The sequence below is a fragment of the Archocentrus centrarchus genome, chromosome 21, assembly GCF_007364275.1.
Source record: "Archocentrus centrarchus isolate MPI-CPG fArcCen1 chromosome 21, fArcCen1, whole genome shotgun sequence".
NCBI lineage: Eukaryota > Metazoa > Chordata > Actinopteri > Cichliformes > Cichlidae > Archocentrus > Archocentrus centrarchus.
In genome coordinates, this window is record NC_044366.1 from 35,427,733 (window position 1) to 35,451,485 (window position 23,753).

Consider the following 23,753-nt stretch of genomic DNA (forward strand, 5'->3'; position numbering starts at 1 on the left):
AGACAAAATCCAACTAAATCTACATGATGTGAAATAACAACTCAATTATCAAGCCTGAAATGGAGACGGAAGAAGTATGTATATACTTATTAATGCCTACCTCATGCTCAACACTCTACCAATGTACTATGTTCACCATCACTCCACTTCCCTTCAGCACATGTATACACTAACCCCACAAAAAAATGAGATAGAAAACAGATAAAAATTATGTATAGATATATAGTTATACCTAATAATACTAATTCGTTTCACTAGGGACATAATTATCAGTTAATTTTGACTCATTTACTGCCCAAATCCTGCAGTGAAGGAAGGAGATCTATGAAAAGACAAAGTTTTAACCCTATTGAGTTCTACGTCGACATCAGTGATGACCCTAACTCTGACCTTAACTGCGCCCCTAACCTACCCCAACCTTAAACCCTAATTGCAACCTGGCCAGTGGACCCAGGTTCTGATCCTGATCTAGGTCCGAGTCAGAACAGTAAAGATCCAGAACAACTTGGACTCAAACCTGCTGCTGACCTTCTACCGCTCATCACGAGAGCCTGCTGACATACTGTATCACAGTATGGTACGGCAGCTGCACTGAGGCAGACAGGGTCAGGCTTCAGAGGGTAGTCAAGACAGCACAAAGAATCGTTGGCTGCACTCTCCCCTCCCTGATGGACATCTACACCTCCCGCTGCATCAGCAGGGCCAAAAACATCATCAAGGACAGCTCACACCCTGGCTTTGAACTGTTTGACCTGCTGCCCTCTGGCGCATCAAAGCCAGAACAAACAGACTTAAGAACAGTTTCTTCACCACAGCAATCACCACCCTGAACTCTCACACTCACCCACTCTAACTGTGCAACACCCACAACTCTGTGCAATATTATATTATTCATACTGAACAATATCAATCACTCCTATATTGTGTAATATCCAGTATTCATTCACCAGTGCAATATTCATTCACCAAGTGCAATATTAATGATCTTCATTATTATATGTATACTCTTATTTTATTTTTTACAATGTATATATTTTTATACATTCTCTTATTTTCTGTATTCTTAATACATTTTATTTTCTGTATATATTTTTATACATTTTATTTTCTGTATATTTTTAGATTATATTAGATTATTATATTTTTATTTTTATTTTAGAGAGTTTGACTTTCTATTGCATGGCACTGAACAAGAGTGGCCCCCCAATTTCATTGTACATCCTGTATAATGACAATAAAGGCATTCTATTTTATTCTATTCTATTCTATTCTACTGGCCCATGCATTACCTTTGGTTCTCTACTCCAAACGAGTATTGTTGGATCGGAGAGGGAAGAGTCACTGAAATACTCCTGCCTCTAACCCTATAGTGGTAATGGCAGAAAAAGCAGATCCCAGGGTCCACTACTTACGATGAGTCTCAAAACTATAAATAATATAATAATTGCCTGGCCAAAAAAAAGTCACCACCTGGATTTAACTAAGCAAATGGGTACGAGCCTCCTATTGGATAATTACTGCATGGGTGATTATCTTTCAGCTGGCAACAAGTTATTTAACCCCAACTGGTGCAATAAGTTGCTTCTCATTTCTTAAACAATCATGTCGAAAGACATCTCGTGGTCGTGGAAAAGATCTCAGTCTGTTTGAGAAGGGTCAAACCATTGGCATCAAGCAGAGAAAACATCTAAGGAGATTGCAGAAACTACTAAAATTGGTTTTAGTTTTCACACATGGATTGGCCACCACAGAGTCCAGACCTCAACCCCATTGAGAATCTTTGGGATGTGTTGCAGAAGGCTTTGCGCAGTGGTCAGAATCTGTAATCATCACTGCAAAATCTTGGTGAAAAATTAATGCAACACTGGATGTAAATAAATCTTGTGACATTACAGAAGCTTATGGAAACAATGCCACAGTGAATGCATGCTGTAATCAAAGCTAAAGGTGGTCCAACGAAATATTAGTGTGACCTTTTTTTTGGTGGCGACTTTTTTTTTTGGCCAGGCAGTGTATATAATATAATATAATATAATATAATATAATATAATATAATATAATATAATATAATATAATATAATATAATATAATATAATATAATAACCTAACTGGTGAACCTCTGAGTCTAGTCCTGACTAAAATCCTAATCAGAACAAAACCCCAAAGGCCCCTCTGTCACTTTTTGTTTTCATTTAAGTGTCCCCAAGTCTTGGCAATTGGGGAACAAAAAAAATAATTTAAGATGACACACATCAAAAACTATTTACATTTTTTCAGTTTTTTTTTTTCCAAATTGCAGTTAGGGTAGGGTTACCACCTATGATGAATTAGACCTCAGAGGGTTAAGGCTAATTACTGCTTGGTGAAACTATCACCATCAGCCCTCTGTGCTTTGGCACTTTGCATCAGAAGAATAAACATTTGCTTAAAGAGGGTATGAATCTGTTTTTAGAAGAGTTGAGAAGTTATGGGGAGACTTTTCCTGCCCAATGACACCTACACAGTAACTGCTCAAGTAGGTGAGCACACTCCTCATTCATTCTTTCCATCCCCACATTTTTCCAAACCAAGTGGAGGATTTAAGCTGTCAACTCCAAAGTCAAAAGGCAGCCAGATTTAACTCTTAACATGGATTTCCATGTAGTGAATTTTGAAAAATTCACTACACAGCAAAAGGCCATAATTAGGATATTTAAGCTGGGTAATGCCATGAGCAGCATAAGTCTGAACTATGACCTCTGTCACAGCTATCTGAGTATTTCAATCCATGTCCATTCACAGAGAGACAGAAGTCCTCCGACGGCAGGGAGGTTCACATACTTTCCATCTGTACCGAAGAGCTGTTTGGATCTAAAAGGTATCTGTGGTTTGGTTTGGATGTGTTACATGTATGAGTGTGTGTGTGTGTGTGTGTGTGTGTGTGTGTGTGTGTGTGTGTGTGTGTGTGTGTGTGTGTGTGTGTGTGTGTCTTCACTGGCTTGAAGAATGTGTTGATACTGTAAGTCTGTCTTTTTTCCTTTGCTTACATGGAGTGAGGAGCATGCAGGCAGTGAACCTGTGTATGTGCATGTTAATATTATGGCTTGGAGTACTCCTGCTTTTCTGTGCTGACTCTATCATATGTGAAAAGACACACACACGCACGCACGCACACACACGCACACACACACACACACGCACGCACGCACACACACACACACACACACACACACACACACAGCTTCTTATGTCAGCAGTTACTTCGAAGCAAGCTGAGCAACCAACCAACAAGCCCCAAACACTCATTTCTGTCTCACCCTCACTGAATATTTCTCACTCTGTGTGAGCAATGAAAAAACAGAGAAGTTAGTACAGGCAAGGTGGAGCAGGTGGAGGCGAGTGTCAGTCAGTAATTTGTGACAGAAAGATAGCAGCAAGAGGGAAAAGAAAGGTTTACAAGATGGTAGTGGGACCAGCTGTGATGTATAGGAGGCCAAATAATTCAAAAGCTTGACCAAAACAAGACACCGCTTATCCAGCTGGATCCAGCAGGCAATCCACTGGGCATACTGTACTATCCAGCTGGTCATATCTCGGCACCCACTCCACAGAGCAAAACCATTCAAACCAGGAATACTTTTTTTTAAAAACATTTTGCATTTCCCCTTAACAGCAACTCCTGATCATCCTTAAAAAGCCTTAAAAATTAATAACGTTAGTGCTACCGTCTCTAAGAGAAATGCAAATGTTTTCCGATTTCTGATTAATAAAACAGCAATTTTTTTGTTTATTTTGAAGGTATAAATTTATTGCAGTCATTTGGGTAAAATTTTATCTGATTCTTTTCTTACAATATAACAATAGTGTAAAATTAATAAATTACAAGTAAAATACTGTAAAAGTAAAGACTTTTTTTTCTTTCTTGGCTTTTTTTTATTCTGCCATAACACATCTGTCAAATGCTCAAATCAGAAATTAAATAAAACCCTCAGAAAAATCATTCCTTGTGTTCATAATAAATGCATCACATAAGACACTTAAAATGTAAGCATTGTTTCTCAATAACCACCATCTGCCTCTGTAAAAAGAAATCTATTTTAAGTTTTACCTACTGTCAAGCTTCTGTTGTCAAAGTGATATCCACCTGATATGAGTCATATCAGTAATAAGTGCAAAGAGGCCCAGGCTTCAACCAGTTTTGACCTAACCAGTTAAAATGACCTAATGAGGGGTGGCTGTGGCTCAGGAGGAAGTGCTTGTATGAATGTGTGTGAATATGTGAATGAAGCATGCTTGTATAAAATGCTTTGAGTGCTCGAAGTAGAAAAGTGCTATATAAGAACCACTTCTGTCTGATTTCTCAGACTCTTTATCTGATTTAGTGCTCAGTTCAGATAAAATAATTATAGTGGGTGATTTTAACATCCATGTAGATGCTGAGAATGACAGCCTCAACACTGCATTTAATCTATTGTTAGATTCAATAGGCTTCTCTCAAAATGTAAAGGAGCCCACCCACCACTTTAATCATACTCTGGATCTTGTCCTAACATATGGCATAGAAACTGAAGACTTAACAGTATTCCCTGAAAGCCCCCTCCTGTCTGATCATTTCTTAGTAACATTTACATTTACTTTAATGGATTACACAGCAGTAGGGAATAAGTTCAACTACAGTAGAAGTCTTTCTGAAAGTGCTGTAACTAAGTTTAAGGATCTAATTTCTTCATTATACTCTTCAGTGCCAACACAGTGCAGAGCAGCTACCTAAACTCTGCTCCCAGTGAGGTCGATTATCCCGTCAATAGTTTTACATCCTCACTGCGTACGACTTTGGATACTGTGGCTCCTCTGAAAAGGAAAGCTTCAAATCAGAAGTGCCTGACTCCGTGGTATAATTCACAAACGCACAGCTTAAAGCAGATAACCCGAAAGCTGGAGAGGGAATGGCGTCTCACTAAATTAGAAGATGCTCATTTAGCCTGGAAAAAGAGTTTGTTGCTATATAGAAAAGCCCTCCGTAAAGCTAGGACATCTTACTATTCATCATTAATTGAAGAAAATAAGAACAACCCCAGGTTTGTTTTCAGCACTGTAGCCAGGCTGACAAAGAGTCAGAGCTCTGTAGAGCTGAGTATTCCTTTCACTTTAACTAGTAGTGACTTCATGGATTACTTTACAAATAAAATTTTAGTCATTAGAGAAAAAATTATTCATAACCATCTCAAAGATTTATCTTCATGTTCGGCTGCTTTCAGCACTGCTGGTATTTGTTTAGACTCTTTCGCTTCAGTTGATCTTTCAGAGTTAACTTCAATAGTTACTTCCTCCAAACCAGCAACATCCCATTCCTACTAGACTGTTCAAAGAAGTCTTTCCAATTATTGATGATTCTATCTTAAAAATGATCAATCTGTCTTTATTAGTTGGCTATGTACCACAGACCTTCAAGGTGGCTGTAATTAAACCTCTACTTAAAAAGTCATCACTGACCCAGCTGTCTTAGCTAATTATAGGCCAATCTCCAACCTTCCTTTTCTCTCAAAGATTCTTGAAAGAGTAGTTGCAAAACAGCTAACTGATCATCTGCAGAGGAACGGTTTATTTGAAGAGTTTCAGTCAGGTTTCAGAATTCATCACAGTACAGAAACAGCATTAGTGAAGGTTACAAATGATCTTCTTACAGCCTCTGACAGTGGACTCATCTCTGTTCTTGTCCTGTTGGACCTCAGTGCAGCTTTTGATACTATTGACCATAACATTTTATTACAGAGATTAGAGCATGCCATAGGTATTAAAGGTACTGCACTGCAGTGGTTTGAATCATATTTATCTAACAGACTCCAGTTTGTTCATATAAATGGGGAGTCTTCTTCACACACTAAGGTTAATTATGGAGTTCCACAGGGTTCTGTGCTAGGACCAATTTTATTTACATTATACATGCTTCCCTTAGGCAGTATTATTAGAAAGCATTGCATCAATTTTCATTGTTATGCAGATGATACTCAGCTTTACCTATCAATGAAGCCAGATGACACACATCAATGAGTTAAACTGCAGGAATGTCTTAAAGACATAAAGGCCTGGATGACCTCTAATTTCCTGCTTCTAAATTCTGATACAACTGAAATTCTTGTACTCAGCCCCACAAATCTTAGAAACATGGTGTCAAACCAGATACTTTGGATGGCATTACTTTGGCCTCCGGTAACACTGTGAGAAATCTTGGAGTCATTTTTGACCGGAATATGTCCTTCAATGCACATATTAAATAAATGTGTAGGACCGCTTTTTTGCATTTGCGCAATATTTCTAAAATTAGAAACATCCTTCCTCAGAGTGATGCTGAAAAGGTAATTCATGCATTTATTACATCTAGGCTGGACTATTGTAATTCATTATTATCAGGCTGTCCTAAAAGCTCCCTGAAAAGCCTTCAGCTGATCCAAAATGCTGCAGCTAGAGTACTGACAGGGACTAGAAAGAGAGAGCAGATTTCTCCCATATTGGCTTCTCTTCATTGGCTCCCTGTTAAATCTAGAATAGAATTTAAAATCCTTCTCCTTACCTACAAGGTCTTGAATAATCAGGCCCCATCTTATCTCAAAGACCTTATAGTCCCATATCACCCAAATAGAGCACTTTGTTCTCAGACTGCTGGCTTACTTGTGGTTCCTCGGATACTTAAGAGCAGAATGGGAGGCAGAGCCTTCAGCTTTCAGGCGCCTCTTCTGTGGAACCAGCTCTCAGCTTTGATTCGGGAGACAGACACCCTCTCTATTTTTAAGATTAGGCTTAAAACTTTCCTTTTTGATCAAGCTTATAGTTAGAGCTGGATCAGGTGACCCTGAACCCTCCCTTAGTTATGCTGCTATAGGCCTAGGCTGCTGGGGGGGTTCCCATAATGCACAGTTTCTTTTCATTCATCTTATTTACTTTGTTTATACTCCACTCTGCATTTAATCATTAATTGTTATTAATCTATGGCTCTCTTTGACAGCATGTCTTTTTTTTCTCTCCCCTCTGCCCAACCGGTCGCGGCAGATGAGTTGCGGCAGGGAGTTTTTCCTTCCCACTGTCACCAAGTGCTGCTCATAGGGGGTCGTTTTGACTGTTGGGTTTTCTCTGTATTATTGTAGGGTCTTTACCCACAATCAGGGTTATAATAGTTTGGATTTTACATTATAGTTTAGCTTTAGTTAGTTTTTACTTTTTTTTCTTTAATTCAGTTAGTTTTAATTAGTTTTCAGAGTGGTTTTCCTTGTTTTTAGTAGTTTTTATTTTTGGTTTCATGCTTAGTTTTAGTTAGTTTCAGTATTAGTTTTAGTATTTTCATACCTAATCAGGTGCAAGATTCAAGGCGCAAAAGTGACTATTGTGTAATGAAAACTTGACAAAAGATACCGTTTAAAGAAATATATTCAGCAACCAGCTGTTCACAAGACATGCTAAATTTGTGTAATATTAAGGACACACATGAACATCAACAGGGAGAAGCAAAGAAAAACATGAATTCCCAAACTCAATAAATTCTACAATAAACTCCACAATAAACTTCAGCATCAGTGCAGCAGATTAACAACACCTACATGTGCTGTTTGACAAAAACAAACTCTTTGAAGGAGTCAAAGGTCAAATCCAGCTGCATCCTGATGTTCTCACCACCTGAAGCTGCTTCTGTTTTGGAGCTAGCTTGGTTAGATGCTAAACTTGCAGGGTCTTTCTTCATTCCTTCACGTCCATCCTGATAGTTTCAGCAGTCTCCCTCCAGGAATTTGCTGACAGTTGTGAGTCCTTATATTGATGCTTTGATTATTATTCCTGATTGTTATTCTCTCACTGATAAAGTAGCCGGAAACGCACAAGGACGCAACAGTTTAGTCACAACGTTCTGGGCTGCGTGGACCCGACAAGTAGTCCCGTTTCTCCAGAAGCGCAGGCCAGGTTACCTGGTAGGATCAGAGCGGTTTCTGTAGCCCTTGTGGCTTCTCAGGTGGACTTTGATGTTGCTGGTTTTTCCTGACTGAGAAGTGTTTCGCAAATTTTTCATCATCCACAACAAGACTTTCGATTCAATCTGTGCTCTTGTACTCAAAGAACCTCCATACGGGACTCTGCCGCTTTCTCGGCAGACCGCAGCCATTACTTTGCGGACCAGCGTGTGAGCGCACGCACATGCGCACTCACACAGTTGTCCTGTGGCGCTCCCAGCTCAAACTCAGAGAGCGGAAAAAATGATTTCATATCAATCCACAAGGTTTAAAAAAAAAAAAAAAAAAGTAAATGAAAGTCAGTTTATCGATAATTTCAGTTAGTTTTAGTTAGTTTTGTAAACTCACAATTCAGTTTTAATTAGTTAGCGTTTTTTCCTTTTAATTATAGTTTTTATTTATTTCAGTTAACGACAATGTTTTTTCAATTTCAGTTTTCGTTATTTCGTTCGTTTTCGTTAACTATAATAACCCTGCCCACAATACGAAGCGCCTTGAGGCGACTGTTTGTTGTGATTTGGTGCTATATAAATAAAACTGAATTGAATTAACCTACACAGTTAGAGATAAAATTTTAAAAGCAATTTTGCACCAAAGGACTGTGTGGGTTTAAAATGTAATTAAAGGGGATCTTTTAAGAGAGAAGAAAGAGTGCAAAGGACAATAAAAATAAAAGAAACTTTCATTTTCAGCACTTGCCATTCCTGACACCAGAGATAACACTGCTTGGTGGTGAGGTGGTAGCTTTGATGGGCTGATAGAGAGACAAACAGATCTTTATCTGACCGTCACTCACTGCATCGTTCACAAGTTAGAACCTACGATCCAAGACGCTGCAGAACACGTTACAGACACGGGTCATTTTCACACATTTACTAACTTGAAATTTTGCCGCTTATCTCAGTAAATCTAAGTTTCCTCATTCCCAGTTTGGAGAGTTTAAACTAATCCACCTGACACGCATATCTCTGGACTGCAGGAGAAACTTGGAGGAAGTCCATTTCAAAATCACCTGAATGCCCCCTCAAGTCAGTACAACAAGCTACCTGCACCATGGATGAAGTGTGGTGAAAACATTTCTCTGTTGCATCTATAAATAGCAAAGTCAGACCTGACTGAGGTGTGGGCTGGGTCGCCTTCACTTTATTAAAGATTTCTTTATTTGTCATTCACATCACATTTGAATGCAGTGGAACAAAATTCTGTCTTCAGGTCCCAGTGTTTCACATGCAATAATTATGACAGGTCCAAGTGAGTTAAAGAAGAATAAATATAAATATAGGTAAATATAAGGAAATATATACATATATACACATATGCATGTATGCATACCTTTATATCTACACACACACACACACACACACACACACACACACACATACACACACATACACACACAAATATATACACCTGTGTGTACCTTCCAAGGTAAATAAAAATAAATATGGAACAGTTTAGGTTGTGGAGTAATGGCGCAGTAGAGACCTGTGATGCCACAGTAATGACTTGTGCAATGACAGCTGCAAAAGTGTGCAAAAGCAGTGCAGCTCCACAGCCCCATCAGAGTTCAACAGTCTTACAGCTTCAGGGAAGAAGCTGTTCCTCAGTCTGGTGGTCCAGCTCTTGATGCTCCTAAGTCTCCTGCCGAAGGGGAGTGGAGCAAAGAGTGTGTGTGCTGGATGTGTGGGCTCCTTCAGGATGCAGGTGGCCCTTTTCCTGCATGTGGAGGTGTAAATGTCAGTGGTGGTGGTGGAGAAGCTGACTCCAGCAGTCCTCTGAGCACCCTTCACCACCCTCTGCAGAGTTTTCTTCTCTGCAGAGCAGATTCTGTGTTGCACAGTGATGCAGGAGCCCAGGACGCTCTCTACCACACATCTGTAGAATAAGGAGAGGACTGAGCTTCCAAGTCCAGCGTGCCTCAGCCTCTTGAGGAAGTAGAGGTGCTGGTGTGCCTTCCTGACCAGACTGGAAGTGTTGTTGCCCCAGGTGAGGTTACTTCCACTGCAGATCCTCCAGTGTTCATGGGGAGGAGGTGGTGTCTGACCCTTCTGAAGTCCATGATCATCATTCCTTTGTTTTTGCCACATTGATGCAGAGATTGTTCTCTCTGCACCAATCCTCCAGGTGTTCCACCTCCTGCCTGTAGCCAGACTCATCGTTGTTAGCGATGCATCCAACCACTGCTGTGTCATCTGCAAACTTCACAACATGACAGCCTGGGCGTTTTGCTGAGCAGTCATATGTGAGCAGGTGAACAGAAGAGGGCTCAGCACACAGCTCTGGGGGGAGCCAGTGCTGAGGATGATGGGGGAGGAGGAGTCATTGTGGATCCTCATAGATTGCGGCCTGTTCGTCAGGAAGTCCAGGGCCTGGTTGCAAAGGGAGAAGTTCAGTCCACAAAGAGCATACGGACACAGGAGTAGTTAACCCCTTAACTGGCAGCAAAAAAATCACCTGAAACAACTACATAACACCCTCTGGTTATTATTGGCTCTGAACAACCCACTTCATTGCCTATTAACCGGCCGCGTCTGGTCCGCCGGCCGAATGAAGTGCATTTATATGGCAGGCTAGACCCGCCCATTTTGATTGACACCTCATTCGGCCAATCATGTTAAGAAATGGGTTTCCCAGAGCCAATAATACTCAGAGGGCGTCACGTAGCTTTGTCAGGTGATTTGGTGCAGCCAGTTACATGATTGGCCGAATGACATGTCAATAAAAATGGGAGGGTCTAGCCTGCCATATAAAAGGGACTACAAACGGCCCTGGCCAGTTAAGGGGCTACACTCCAGGTGGGTGAGGGTAATGTGAACCACAGAGGAGATGGCATCCTCCGTGGACCGGTTCTTCTGGTATGCATATTGGTGTGGGTCCACAGTGACATCGACGGTGTCCTTGATGTGGGTCATGACCAGTCTCTCAAAGTACTTCATGACCATCGGGGTGAGAGCTACTGGCCGATAGTCATTCAGGCCTGTCACTGTGGAGCTCTTGGGGACCGGGATGATGGTGGCAGTCTTTAAGTAGGTGGGTGTTGGGGCCCTCAAAGCAGGCAAAGAACTTGTTTAGAGTGTCAGGCAGAGAGGGGTCCCTAGGGCATTGTGCATCTCTGGAGTTATAGTCTGTGACGCATTTGATGCCCTTCCACATGCTCCGTAGATCATGGGAGAAGAGACCCTGGATCTTCTGAGCATATGTGGCTTTGGCCCTCTTTATGCTAACAGTCAGCTCACTTCTGGCCCTCCTGAGTGTGTGAGTCCCCAAACCTGAAGGCAACATTCCTTGCTTTCAGCAGAGAGTGAACCTCTGCATCCAGCCAGGGTTTCTGGTTTGGACAGCACGTCACAGTCCTGGTGGTGGTAACATCCCCAACACACTTGCTTATGTATCTGAGGACAGCAGATGTATAGTCCTCCAGATCCGCCTTTCCCTCACAGACAGCAGCCTCCCTGAAGACCTGCCAGTCTGTACACTGGAAACAGTCCTGCAGGACAGAGGCAGCATCACTGGGCCACACAGTGATAGGCTTCTGTGTTGGTCTGGAGCTTCTCAGCAGGGGGTGATAGGCCAGGACCAGCATGATGGAGATGTGGTCAGTGAGGCCAATGTGTTTGTTGGTGTAAACATGGTCTAGTGTGTTATTTCCCTGTGTTGGTATGGTGACATGCTGGTGAAACTTTGGCAGAATGTCTGTCAGGTTTACGTGGTTAAAGTCCCCCGCTACCACATAAAATGCCTCTGGGTGGTTGTTCTGAAGCAAGCTAATGTTGTGTGTTGTGTAGCTCCTTCAGTGCCTCGTTAGTCTTAGCACCCAGCGGTATGTAAACAGCCATTAAAAACACCGCCACAAACTCGTGAAGCAGATCATGTGGCCGACATTTGTCAGTCAGGTGTTCAATTGCCTCTGAGCAGTGGCTGTTCACCACATTCCAATTTGTACACCAACCTTTGTTTATGTAAACGTATAAGCCACTTTCTCTGATAGCTGGTTGCAGTCGGCACAGAAGAACAAAGCTACACTCAGATTTCTAATAAGGTAAGGTGTCCAAATTGTCCAATTGTCAATGCATTAAATATAGGCTCAGTATTGCACCAAATGCCCTTTTTCACAGGCCTTAGAAACTTAAATTGAAACTTTAAATGACCCAAGGGGATCAATTCAAGGCACAAAATGGTCAGTACTGTGATCTTGATTATTAATGTGATTTTTCAGTATGTTTCTACACAGCTGCCATCACTGAACTTGAAAACGTTTTTAAAGGAGATTGCTGTTAATGTTGTTAATTAAATGAAATTTAATTCATTTAAAATGAATTAAAATAAAAGATACAAATGGCCACAGGTGGTCCATTAGCAACTAAGCAATGATAAGGTGGAGTTTTCTGACCATAAAGCTGGTTTTGTAAGGGCAACCGCTGGTGTCAGCATGCCTGCCTCCAATGCTGGATGTTCAGTGGTGTAGTCGGGGGTGAAGAGGTTGACGAGGTCCCAGCAGCATTCTTACATTCCTCCGTAGACCTCCTTGGTGCCCATGGGCACTAAAGTTGTCATACACCACCAAAAGTAGATCAGGTGGTCTTGACCCTGGCACAGAGACAAAGCCAGTCTAAACCTTGTGAGCTTTACTTCCTCCAGACAGATCTTTTTGACCACAGTCTCTCTGTCACTCTTCTTGGCTGTTGCCGAGTAAAGAAAAGGAGCAAGCTTAGACTTCAGAACTTTGAACGGAAGATGAACGTGAAATTGTAATCGTTTTTTTCTGATTAGAAATACCTGGGAGAAGAGCAGCTCTTCATAAAAAAAAGGGCAAATGTGGAGATACTACCAGTTGTCCATGTATGATAATAATGAATACAATGACATGCAAATCTGCCAGCATGACTTGCATTTGGTTAAAAATACCTTTTCTTTTACTGAAGTAAATTTAGAACACAGTAATTTTCCTATATCTTAACTCTATGTGTATGTTTTTATGTGAGAGAAGGTCAGAAACAAATTCCTCTGATGGCCATTAACATTTTCTTGAATTTCAGTCTTACATAAAGGATTTGAATGCTTCTTGCACTGTTCCCCAGGCAAGCTTTAAAAACAAGGAAACAATGTCAGGCTCCATTCAACGCAATCAAAACGATAGTCCTGATTCCCAGCTGCACAGCCAGCCCCTGGATCTCCGCAAGGGTTGAGGGACATAGAAGTGCAAAGACAAAACAGAGACAGAAAGAGAGAGAGTGGCTTGGCTAGAGCGATGCAGCTCAGAGGATAAACACAGAGGGGGGAAAAAATATAAAAGAATGCAAAAAAAAAAAAAAAAAAAAAGGAAAGAAGAAGAAATCAGATTAAATTTTCCAAGAATGAGGGCTGTGCAGTAATACAGCAACAGCAGCCTACATCTGTCTCTACATCTGTGTGGAATTAAAGTGAGACAGACAGTGCTGCTGCTGCTGAAAACTTTATTTGAATGTCAGCTTAGGGTGGGGATGAAGGGAGGCTACAACCAATTCTATACTAACAGTTCACTGTCCACACGCCTAGCATTATGGGAAAGCATAAAGCCATGTGCTATATTTAGAAGCTACAGGTTTTCAGTGAATAATGATTCAGCTGTCAGACGCAAGGATTTGATGTAGAAATCATTTAAACTCTATTATTTAATGGGCAATGGTCCAAAAAAAGGGTCATTTTTATTCTTGAGGCACGTCGCTCATATTTGCTTACATTTTTCAGCATCTGCTACTGATGCCAGCAACACAGTCGATAAAGCACAGTTGGGACAGAGGCGTATTTATCACTTTGTTGTCTCACCTTTTCTTTTACCACTGAAGATTTTTGGGAACTGAGAAGATTAACTGCTGCAGTTATTAGAGACAGGCTTACAGCTGCTCAAAAGTTGGGAACCTTGTATTTTTTTGTTTTGAAATGCACCAAATGTTTTCAGTATTTGCTCAGTCTGAATGCAGACTGCTTTCGCTCTGGAACGATGCTGTTGCAACACAAGCAAAAATAAGCAAAGTGTTCTGTGAGAAAGACGTCACGTGGAGAAGAGATAAAGTTTATTTTTCTGCTCTAAGAACCTGGATATTTCTTTCAGAAATAATGGTGCCCTCACAGGTGTGCAAGTTATTCATGAGGGGTCACTGATGCACCCACGCACCAAAAGTCTTGACTGTTCAGACCATGGGAGAGTTTTCATCTCTGCTTCAGTCTATCAAGTTCAAAATGAGTACACATTTGTTTTAAAAATCACATTTTTTTCAGTTTCATCTTCTAATATTTTGCTTTTATTATAAACATAAGGGAGACAAAGTCAATAAATTTTATACTGTTGTGGTCAGAAGTGTACATACACTCATCATGGGGTTGACTGTCATGGTAATTTGGGGCTTTTAATGATTTCTTTCTTTCCTCCTTTTTCCAGGATGGAATGATTTTACAGCATACATATTTAATGACTTAAAAAAAACAAGAACTGTGTGCACAAGTTTGAATTTATTTTGGAATTTCTTTAATTCAGACAGGGTCAAAAGTATACAAAAATTAAATACATACACCCCCAGCAGTATTTGGTTAAGTGTTTCTTAGTTGTACAATCGTTCCAGCAGAAATGCGTCCGAACAGAAACAAGCAAGTATCAATATCAATCATTAGCTTTCTGTATCTGATGTTTAATCCACTGTATATGGGAAAAGTTTGGATTAAAATAGAGTTTTACAAACAAGTTTCTAGTTCTCAAATAAGGAACTGAATATAGTACTAGTTGCATGTTTGAACCTTTTAATTCTGCTTTGAGCTGTGAGCTCAAAGCAGCTCACATAAGTCTGCATAAGCCAACAATTGAAAGCCCATTTCTAGTTTTCCCAGAAGTCCATGTTATTTAGCCAGGTCACCGGGACTATGAAAGGAATGTATCTCAAACCAACAGCAGCCTTCTAACTGGCATCCCTGACCTCCAAACCTTGAGTAACGTGTAGGTGTTTTCCTTGTGTAATATCCAATAAAATTAGTGAGATTTCCTAAATTAAAAGAAAAATACATTAAAGAAACCTTCAGATCATTTTACTGTTGTCTTGTTTGTCCATTCGGCTTTTGTGTTCAGTTTACAAGGAAGTTAACTAAGGGGAGGCACAGGAAACCAGAGTACTGTTACTCATCTGGATACTCCATTAATACTATGTGTGTGTCTCTATGTGGGAGGGAGATAAATCACACAGAGACACACGCACAGGCTGAGTCATTGCATTCAACTGCCAGCTGCCTGTTTCAACAACAAACAGCAAAAACCATTTACTGCTATCAGCGTGCATGCGCACAAACGCACTATTGGAGTTTCATTAGTTCAGAGAGCAGTAAACTGACTTCATAAATTCATGTCTTGAATACTTAAAAACCAAGTCCCAAATTTAATGAGGAAAAAGCCCTGGTGCTTAAGCCTGGCAGGGGTCTGCTTGGTCCAGGCAGGTCCGGTGGAAACCCCTATTGTGTGTGTTGGAGACAATATCAGCGAACATCAAAAATGTATAATCATGAACGGGTGTAGGTATAACATTCGAGACAGATATCATCAGTGTAGTGATCTCTACTTTTAGCCTAGCTGTTGACAAACAGAGGAGTTGAGGAGGACTTTTCGTTTATGAAGTTGAGAACTCTGCATGCAGCATCTCCAGTTTCTGCCTGGAGTCCCACTGCTCTTCCACTGCCAGCATCTGCAGGCTTTGCGCTGACACAGCAAAGCACACTTCATTCTACTCCACTACACACAATTGGTGTATACGCCACTCTACAACACACTGCTGGCCCATTTACGAGATGCTTTATGCACACAAGAGCATTTTCAGTCCAAATTCAAGTAACTGACACATGTGAAAAAGGGAATTTTAGAGGTGCTTTTAAATTAAAATCATATCTTTGCAGGGGTTCAATGTCTGATTATTCTGAAACAAAGACAGAAATAGCAATACAAACAGAGGAAATACTGAATCATGGTTCCACCCTCCTGCACCGTAACATCCACGTGCTGCTGGTAAAGTCTATGAGGTTTCTAAGCCTGTGGCATTAAAATATGTGACTCGTTTTATGAAGTCTTGGCAACAAGAGGACAAAAAATAAATAAAATGGGACACCACAGAGCTAAAGTGATCATGTCAGGCATGGAATAACATTCTTCCCAGTTTTTTGTCATTCAACCTCTTTAAAGCAAAAAAAAAAGGATACCAAAAAAGAAATGATACAAAACTGTGACCCAAAAATTTACACTATATGGACAAAACTGATGGGTTACCTATACATTACATGTATAAGCCATGAAGCTCCTTGCGTGCAGTTTTTGAGCTGATGTTAATGCCAGAGAAGGTTTGGAATTCTGCAGACTACGAGCTTCAGGACTTGGCAACCCTGCTTTGTAACTTCACCTGTTCTCCACTTTATGAGTTGCTGTGGTTGCTATATTGTTCCACTTTGCAATAATACCACTTATAGTTGACTGGAGAATATCTAGGACCTTTCACAAACTGACTTGTTGTAACCATGCCGTCCTATTACAGTACCACACTTGAATTCAGCGAGCTTATTATAACCACCCATTTTTTCACAACTGTTTGTAAAGGCAATGGAAATGTACAAAGAAGTGGAAAAACTTGAGGGACAAATATGTTTGAACCTGACAAAAAACACCACAACCAAGAGGGGAAAAAGTCCTTGCATTTTCTTAGTTTCTCTAAGCTGGCACCACATATAATGTTTTATATGTGGTGCCAGCCAACGACAAGGTGATTATCCCATACTGCACCTTGCACAAGCATGAATGCTGGCAACAATGCGGGACTTATGTATCGTAGGCTCTACAAAGCTTCAGCGCACATGTCTAAATCAAGCCTCGGTCAAAGGTTACATCTCTAATGTCTAAAAACCCAACCAGGAAGAGCAGTTACTTGTATTCACATCTGTTCTTACATAATAAAACAGCTTCACTATTACACAAAAATGAAAATGTACTGAATAAGAAACTGAAGACCTGGAGTGTCCCTCAATTGCTGATGTGCTGTGCAGCTCCTTCACACCCTCTCTGTCTGTCTGACCCCTGGGACAAGAAGGAATTTCCTGAGAGAAGGAGGGATGACTTTTCCATATACTTGGCAAGAGGGGGACAGACATAAATGGAGGGAAAAAAACAACATCAGATGTTGACCTAGTTTGACCTCTCATAGCCATCAGTGGCAATATACTGACAAACTGCAGCAGAGCAGAGCAGCTGATACAGATGTTACTGGTGCACTGATGCTTACACACAACCAGAGGAAGCATGCAAGGCCAAAAATTATCTCTTAATGATTGTAGACCTCTGTGGTGCCTAGAAATGCAGATGGGTTGATTCCCATAATGGAGATTTAAGTGCTGTTCAGCAATAAAGCAAAGCCTCGTGAAGTCACTGAAAGACTGATGAAAGACTCATCAAAATAGCTCTCTGAATCAAATGCATGCCCAGCTGGAACAAAACTAGAACACACAGTGGAGGTAAAAATTAACACAACATATTGAAGGCAGCGCTAAAAGAAAATTAAGTGAACTCATCCTCAGGGGACCATGAGTGTTTAACACCAACCTGGATCTAAAAGCAGATATTTTCTTTATGTGATGGTGCTAGAAGAAAGGCCTAAAGGTAACAGAAACAAACACAAAATGTTCACTGAATGTCTCCTAACTGCATGCTACAAATCTCCAGTTATCAGGTTTTGATATGTGAGCACAGCGTCAGTGTCCATATGAATATGTGCTTTTGGAAAGTTTGTACACTGTAAATCTCATAAACTAAGCTAACTTCATCTTTGTGCAAACATACTGTAATTGTCCCTGACATTCCAAAGCCACGGTTCGATTAACTTTAGTGCCATTTCCTGTTTGTGCAAAACAGTACACAGATTTCTTTTAACCTCTACCAGAAAAAAAACAGCATACTGTAAAAGCACATTATACAGTGGACAGAATCTGTATAAGGTGTGGAATGGTAACAGAAAATTAATCAAAACATAATTGGTAATAAGCAGCTTTGAGATAATTCATTTTAGACAAAAGTTCACTGAGAAATGGTCAGCCAGTCATCAAAATCCATATATTTACTTTAAACGTGTTAAATTAGTTTATGTACCATATAGATTTACATGGTTATTATGTGCATAACAGTATATTGTTGGGCAATTCTTATAGATATCAAGCAGGTACACTACGGTAGTAAAGTCTTGAGCCACCTCACATTTCCTTATATGTTGTTAGAAAAATGAAACACCATAAATGCAACCATAAATGGAGGCAAAAACCAAATTATTCCTAGTGAGCCTGACAGTCATATTTGGTATGACCAGCTTTGTTCTTCAACACAGCCTGAACTGATGAAGAATGAAGAATTTAAAATTGGTTCTTTGCTACGTCATCTATTATGTGCAAACACAACACTGATTCACCTCTTCAGTAAGGTGCCTGGACTGAAAATGAGTAAAAAGGCAGCCAACATCCTAAGAAGCCAGAGGAATTATTGCTCAAGACCACTTTAAAAACAATGGCAGGAAAGTCTGCCTGGAAACAAACTATAAAGAAATGAACAGTGGCTCAAGACTTTTGCACAATATATTATAATAATCAGTGTGAGCTGATCAAAATGCCTAGTAAATTATTCCCAAAAGAACATATAAAACACATTTTTGCTCCACAAGTTATACTTGTACCACACACACACACAGACTCACAACTGCTTCATTAACTGCTCGATCCATAGTGACAACAAGATGAGCATCTCTGGCTTTTTCCACCAACACAATGAACCACTATGAAGCCAATTCATGTCCTGGTTTTCAAAGAAAAGTACACTTATTATCAATGATAATTACTCAACAATATCCTCTGATTTACCTGGTATGTGCTTAGTAATTAGGAGAGTCTAACTGCAATGGTTTTCCAAAATGATGATCACAATATTAAAAATCTAAAACACATTTAATCCACACCTTGCTGGAGATGAGCAGCGGCTCATACTGCATCAATGAGAAGACAAGCCACTTGTGAAAACCATCAAAAATTATATCACACTGTTTAAAAATGTGCTAGAGGACTGGGAAGTGTGGGGATAGCAGATCAGGAAACCAGGACCCTGTAGTTCACAGACTGGTCACACATAGCCAGGGAAGCCTTTAGTTAAATTAGGGCATCAGGGATTTTTATACTCCAGTTAACACTCAGCACTACCAGGAGACAGAATTCTGCCCCACTTTGCTGCGCACAACCACGTTATAGAAGTGGGACTTCTCAAAACTTCCATAATGATTATACTTGATCTCTGATGAGCCTGCTTACTGACTGCAGCAGCACCATTTACGAGTGGTATTAAGCTCATTTGGTTTAAAGGAGGCCTCGGCCATTTGAATGAGAATAAGATAAAAATGTTAGTTTTCATCCATCCTCTTCTGTTTATCCTGTTCAGCAACTTAACCCAGCGCCGACACAGACAACCATCTACACTCACACCAACGAGCAATTTAGAATCACTAATTAACCTAACCCCAACAATTGCATGTCTTTGGGAGGAAACCAGAGTACCTGCAGAAAATCCACGCAGACACAGGGAGAACATGCAAACTGCACACAGAAAGACCCAGGCCAAGGTGGAATTGAACCTAGGACCTTCTTGGTGTGAGGTAGCAGTGGTAACCATAATGCTGCCCCAGTGCTAATGGGCAGCAATGTTAGTCTTATGAAAACATTCTTGAATGCTTCATGTGTTACCTCCTATGTCTCATACCAAGTCTTCAATTTAAGAACAGTTTGGAATTCTGGTGATCCCAGCATCAATCTCACAAAATCACTTCAATGTCCCTTGCTCATGTCGTTTTGCACTGCATACCATCAGAAACATCAGGGTGATGAGACTGACTGTAGCATACTGCTCCTACATCCTAAGAACTCATACTTTGGTATGAAATCCGTGCAATGACAATGTGATGCCACTTCTTTTCATAATGAGCGAACGTAGTTTAGATATTGTAGTTTTGTGGAGAGACTGGAAGATAACAACGTGTGCAGCTGCAACAACAGGTCCACTCAGAGTTGAGGTGGGAAAAAACAAAACAGCACAAATTGTATATGGAGATTTTGCATCTGACAAGCAAAAACCAGCATGCAAACAACATCTCAGACCATTTGCAACAACAGCAAGAAGCCCGTCTAAGAATCTCAAAGGCAAGCACAGCAGGCAAGTGAACATGTCTGAATGTTCCTGAAATATTCCCAATACTGCTGCAAGAGCAGCATCTGCTGTAGCAAAGGTCCCTCCACAATTTTCACACAGCACATTTCCCATGTAGAGCTGCAAGTTTCTCCATATAGTTTCATATTGTTTAACTTTTAAGTCTTGTTTTCATCGGGCGCCCGGGTGGCTCAGGGGTGGAGCAGGCAACTGCCTTGCGGTGCGGGCGGCACAAGCTCGAGTGCTGGCTTGTTGCTGATTTGCCCGCGTGTCTTTCCCTGTATCTTTCCCCCATTTCCTGTCTCTCTATCCCGCCAATAAAGCTGCTGTGGCCAAAATAAAAGTCTTGTTTTCGTTGACTATTTGGTTAGGCTGAGGCACCAAGTTTAGAAAAAGCTTTGACAACATTAACAATGTTAGAAGCTTGTTCTCCATATTCTGGTTCCACCCATAGACTTGACCAAGCATTGGAAGCCTTGGGCTGAAGATTTTCACAGTTGCCAACTTAGTACTTTTTGAAGTGGACATCACAAACAGGGTCTGACTGAGAAAATAAAGGGACTCTACGAGCTTGAGCAATGTTTAATTCACACCTCAAAGAGTAAGCACAGTTGAAGGATGAAGAAAAGACAGCAGAAATGCTCCAAAATAACCTAAATATTGAAGACAATACCTAAATATACCCCAAATAACCAAAGTATTGACTCCATAGCCCTGTGCCAAATGTTTTAGTTTTGTTAACACAGTCTAAGATTATTTCTGAATTCAGCTGTACAGCTATTTCTTTTTTAATGATGATATCTACGTGTTTTTTTAATCTATGAATTCCTGATAGAAGAATGAGCCACTGCAAACCCCCATAAAGACCCACTTACATGGAAATACAATTAAAACAATAATACCATGTGATACAAAGTTTTAGTTTTACTACCCAGCACTAGTGCTAATGCAACCTGGGATATTTTTCTTCTTAATTATAAAAAGGAGACCCTGACTAAGATCATTTCACTGAACTGCAATAACTGTGCATTGACAATAACCATGATACTGAAAAATTATATGAATGCACACATATTGTAGTATCATAAATAATAGTGTAATTTAGTGTAAATTCTGCATTATTATGGCCAGTTGGGAGCTGTATCCAATCAGTGCCTGGTAAACCACACCTCTAACTAGAGTCACTGATCTGAACCTCATATTCTCATATTTATGGTGTGTTTTTGTTTGTGTTTGTTTGAAAAATAATATGACTTGCTCTGTGTATTGGCTGCCCAAGACGTTTTTGCTGCATTTTTGCTGAAAAAAAATCATTTTTAAAAAAAAATGAATCCCTTGCTTAGCACTGGATGGATGCCACTTGCTAACCAAGCTTGCTAGCATTAGCTGATAAGTTGCACTCCACCCACTTGTCCAAAATTGATCTCTACAGGCTCCAAAAAAAACCACAAACAAGGGGGAAAAAACAACATGGCACCACAATCACTAATGTTGAGGCTTCAAAATGTGGAGTCCAAACCAAATGGGTGACGTCAATGTGGCTATGGCCATTTTGTATATACAGTCTATACCCTAACCACAGTTTTAAACATAAGACTTAAATTTAAACACCTGAGCCTCACATCAACACATAACTCTTATTGCATAACCTCTTAAGTTCAGAATGGCGGGCCAGCATTTCTCTTCTAACCCTGCTGGGGTCCGTAATTCTAGAGCGCCAGACAGGAGGACACGACAGAAAGACAGGTTCACCTACAGGTAGACAGTGGCAGTCTGTGGTAGGAAGACAGAAGGACAGACAGCCCGATAGCAGGCTTGCATGTCTAATAATGCTGCATCTTAAATGACTTTTAAATAAGCCGAACCCTATTCAGTCTGCTTGTTACACAAAACACAATGAAATTTTAAAATGATGATGAAATCATATCTGTGCAATATGTGGTTCTGATTTAACCGGACAGCAGTGAGTTGTGTGGCAGCTGCGGGGGAACACGCCCATATCTGTGTAATGCTATATGAAGGCCACGCCTTGCTTGTGTCAGCCCGGCACGCCTGGCCTCCGAGCTACACCGATATTCCGACTGGAAAGGCGATGTCAGCCGGTCGCTCACCGGCCTGCGCATCCAGGCCGGGAGTGTGTGCCCTGCAGGCCCCTGCGGCGTCTGACACAGCACCGAGCAAAGACACATGCACAACGAGCAGTGAGTCCTGTGTATCCACATGCAGTCGCAACTCAATGCATTTAACCTCTTCAAGTGAATGGAAGCCGCTTTTTTTCTGTCACCCCCCTCACATCCTCCTCCTTTCTTTGCGTACACATGCAGCTTCTAGCGGGATTAATTACCTTTTATTACAGCGATGTTAACGAAGGGGGTTCGTTCTGAATTTGCCACATAATAAAAAAGATCCGGTGTTTTTACAGTCAGGTGACTTTAGTCCAGACATAAAACAGAAAGATTAATAAATAAGAAAAACAGAGCGAGAAAGGCGAGAGCAGGGTGAACGCGGTGGAAGAGGTGGTGAAGATGCGTTTAGATGAGGAGGGGATCGGGCTACTTACTGTGCGGATCCAGGGAAGCTTTTGGGAGGAAAAACCGCAGCCGGCAGCAGGGAGACGGAGCAGAGGATTCCGCCGTGAGGATCTGCGGTGTGACCGTCGACACTTCGCTGGGATTCTTGCCGGTCTAGTACCGGTTTTCACCGACTACCCTTTTCCCAGATATTCCAGATTTCCCTTGCTGCTACACTGAATCCCAACACCCCTGACACTGGAGGCTGGCACTCGGATCACTTCCGGGAATGACTTTCACAATAAAACCACCACAGCGCTTAATGTTTTCATGCATCCATTCGCTTCCGTTTTTCGCATCAGGAGAAAACTGGTGAAGGTGGATGCGAACCCAGACTGAGACAGCAGTGCTAACCACTGTTCCACCATGCCTCCCCCGTCAGGAAAAAACAAAAAAACAATATTGTGTTTATAATACGTTATTGCTATCCTTTTATGCAGCTGTGGTAACAGCCTACATCTCTTTTTGTATTTTGAATGGAACACATTTGCCAGAAAAAAAGTCATCACACACAAATAAAGATGAGTTTTACCAAGAGTATAATTATTATTTATATTGTTATTGAAAATTTTCCCCACAATAATTGTGCTATTTTTGTGGACTCTCTAGACACGTTAATGATTAAAGTAAACTCTGAAGTAAAATCAGAGCTCTTTACACAAGTGGTTTCGTCTCTCATCTTAGCAAAATAACCCACTCAACAAGCTCGCACAGGCAGCTACAATGATTTTTATTGCCATAAGAAATTAACTGTCGAGGTGCATTCAAAGAACTGATTTCACTGTGTGTGTGTGTGTGTGTGTGTGTGTGTGTGTGTGTGTGTGTGTGTGTGTGTGTGTGAGAAGAGAGAGAGAGAGAGAGAGAGAGAGAGAGAGAGAGACTTATTAATAATATTAATTCTACTAATTAAAAAAATCGAAATTGCAGATGCATTTGATGTCAGGCTTTTTCCCCACATTCAGTCAGCTTATCCAGCACTCC

General features: G+C 40.8%; 1 protein-coding gene across 1 annotated transcript in view; it reads right to left on the minus strand.

The window, feature by feature from the left end:
• The window catches only part of raph1a (Ras association (RalGDS/AF-6) and pleckstrin homology domains 1a), a 104,095-nt gene extending 81,136 nt beyond the window's left edge, over window positions 1-22,959 (minus strand). The window contains exon 1 of the mRNA XM_030757623.1: window positions 22,763-22,959. The gene's annotated coding sequence lies outside the window, so the exon portion shown is untranslated. The remainder of the gene's footprint in view (window positions 1-22,762) is intronic.
• Window positions 22,960-23,753: the final 794 nt, after the last annotated feature.